At 37.8% G+C, this 3133-nt stretch overlaps 1 long non-coding RNA gene across 1 annotated transcript; it reads right to left on the bottom strand.

Moving 5' to 3' along the window:
• Positions 1–2179: 2179 nt before the first annotated feature.
• Positions 2180–2921, bottom strand: LOC134217210 (uncharacterized). Its single transcript, XR_009980946.1, has 3 exons — positions 2682–2921; positions 2366–2623; positions 2180–2223 (listed from the first exon to the last, which is right to left on the bottom strand). It is a non-coding gene; the product is annotated as an uncharacterized LOC134217210 (long non-coding RNA).
• Positions 2922–3133: the final 212 nt, after the last annotated feature.

Below are 3133 nucleotides of genomic sequence, written 5' to 3'. Positions count from 1 at the left end.
ACTTCTAACTGAATAGATTATGCGAACAAGGGGTTCTTCACGATCAACCACTTTGATCGGATGGAAAACTTTGCGGTGTGTAAGACGAGGCAGACGGGGCTGTGTGGATCGAACTGTACAGTAGTTACAGTAGTTAGTAGTTTTTCCTTTAAAGCATTGAAAATTTAATTTTTATGTTTATTTTCATCGGCGCTACCGGACCGTGGACCGTGAACGTATACCGCGCTGCCGCGCTGTAGTCACTGACTGACCGGTGTTTGCGGGTTCGGATCGTGGTCATCGACCAAGTTGGGAGGCCGGCTGTAGCAGTGCGATGGTAGAACCTTCAATTTTCAAGTTCTAAGACGGCTTTTCTTGTGCGCGCACATAGACCTGACAGTAGAAGCATGGCGACGATCAACGGGGGGGTTGCATTCGTGGAGAGCAGCGACCAAGAAAGGAGAACAGAATGCATTCGGTTCTATACATGGTTGGCTTAGTTCTAGCATATGCGCAGTGTGTTGTTTTTTTTTTCTAGCCATAACGGGTTGATGCGTGTTTAGCTTGTTTGGAGATTTATTTTTTTACATGTTTGGCTTCCATTGACGACCAGTTGTATAACCTTCGGTTGGGTGGTCAGAGACTCAGAATAGAAACTTCTTAGATGATTACCTCTGCCGGTACGGAGGGCACTTAGTAGATGCATTTAATGAGGTGGAGGGAAGTTACCTTCGTCTGCATCGGTGGGGTTGATGATGGACACGGTTCCATAAACTGTTATGAAATCATGATTATGGAAGTTTTATACCCGATCAAGTATGGACTTTTAAATACCGTACACAGATAAAAATATGTTTGAGATTTTAGGCGTACTTTCATGCGCATATTTGGAACATGCAAAAAAAACGCAGCTGCCAATTAAACTTCTTATTACTTCAAATCGATATGAATTCATTGCGCTTTAGCTTGTAGAAATGAATCTCATTCAATAGACTATCGAATGTTTATTTGATTGTACTTTCAGTTGCATTCTATTCAAATTGATGATTTTTCGATGTTTGGTATGTAATGAAATTTGTTTATGGTTTTTACAAAACAGTGAAACTGGTATTTATTTTATATGCCTAGTCGAATTTTCTTGAAATACTTACCTACATTGAAATATTTTTTGCCAAAAGTAGGTTACTGACCTAGAAAAGAACAAAAAAAATAACCATGAATACATTTCAAACAACACAACACAGAAGTTATCAATTACGATTTAAAACAATTTGATGCGCCCAAAGAGCGGATGGCAGATTTCAGTATAGTTATGTACAGCGCGCGTTTGCAAAAATCGCTCTCAATAGATAACGAACAACGTTGTAATATAAAAAAACAATCGGATAGACAGCCCCTACCGAGAAGTAATGATAAAACAAATTGTTCTCATTTGTAGTCATTTTGTGTTGGGGACAAGCTGTGTATAAAAAGTTGAGAATCATCATCAGAACCAGAGCCCCCGCGTTTGGAGCTTTTCAAAACGAACTTATCATGGGGTATTGCCCCCCGAATCAGTTATTTACCACGACAGCTTGCGAAAAAAGTCTATCACGGTATGCTACATATTGGTCATGTATACAGAAATGATATGTGAGAGATTTTGTCATACTCTTTTGGATTCCAACCCTGGTTATGTATAACAATCTGTACACATTTTGGTATAAGCATACACGGAAACAAATGCATACCCACAGGCATGAATTAAAAATCATGAAATCATGAATCAGGTCAGTTCATGAAACCATGATTATAATTCATGATTTCAGGAACATTATTCATGGTACTAGGCAATCCTCATCAGTCGACAGTATGCATAACCGGTTATACTTCGAACACTCCATTCCCACACGGAGATCCGAAACAATCCAAAATTAAGTCTTTTTCACTCAACTTGACAGCTAAGTGCAACCACTCAAAATTGAGTTATTCGCTAAGTACTTAATTTTGAGTTATTTTATAAACACTCCGTGTTAGGTGATTTTTACTTTTATTCGAAGAGTTGCTTTTGGGTGAAAATTACTGAAAATCTGGTTTCTTGTAAAAAATTTTAGGTGATATATTTTCTGGTATATGTTAATGGCATTAATGAAATAAAAAAATCGAATGTATTCGTTTATTGCATTATATAAATAGAAAATCACATGAAAAAAAAAACTAAACGTTTTCCTGTTCCGCTGCCCTCGCTGCTGCCATTATCAGTATCTGTAAGGAGAAAGAATTGGAGAATTGAACAAAAAAGTGTCAAGGAATTGAGCAACATAAATCTGAGGATATAAAACCCTACCATGAATGGGTTAAGGATATTTGTGTAACTATTAACATTAGATTTAATGGTTCCACCTACCATCAATATAAATGCGTGCGGTCTCGGTGTGGCACTTGCTTTTGCCATATTATTTTCGCATCCGGAAAATGGCACCGACACGGAAGGCACTGTAGCCACATTCCAAATCCAGTGAGGCGCTCACATCCGGATGAGTGTTCGAGGAGGCCATTTGGTTAATCCTCGAGTTAAACCATCTTCGTCAATTGAAGCGATGCAGCAACATCCGCGGCTCGAGTGCCGGTGTCGGTTAGTTTAAGTTTTTCTTTGGATAGCATCCTAGAATTAAATAAATTAATAAATACATTTGTTTTATAATGAATTAGTTTTTACTCACCTACTTCAACTCAACTTGAATTTCGATTGATTAATCGAGCATTAACTTATAGCCTATTCAGATTACGCCATTAATGACATAATAATTGGCGTTTCAGGGTAAATACGCTTTATGATGTCATTATTTACGTAATATTCCATACATTTTGCGCTGTCAAAAGATACCCTCTAAAAAGAATTTATTACGAACAATTATTACGAGAGAGCTTCCGTTCTAACTGGAATGCAGGGAGAAATTCAACAAAACAAAACTGACCAGCGTCACGCTCTCTTTACCAGAGAAAATTCTCTCTGTTTTCATTTCGTTTCGTAGTTGACAGTCATGCTCTTTCTGTCGGACCAGGGTCGAATGCATGTTAGATGGAAATCTTCTGAGCGCTGAAGAATAACTCGGATTGTGATGGTTTTGTGGAAAGCATTTTATATGATGAAAAATAATGATGATAATTATTT

The sequence above is a fragment of the Armigeres subalbatus genome, chromosome 2 (genome assembly GCF_024139115.2).
Source record: "Armigeres subalbatus isolate Guangzhou_Male chromosome 2, GZ_Asu_2, whole genome shotgun sequence".
Taxonomy (NCBI): domain Eukaryota; kingdom Metazoa; phylum Arthropoda; class Insecta; order Diptera; family Culicidae; genus Armigeres; species Armigeres subalbatus.
Note: the sequence above shows the minus strand (reverse complement) of the source record. Positions and strands in the feature narration are given on the sequence as shown.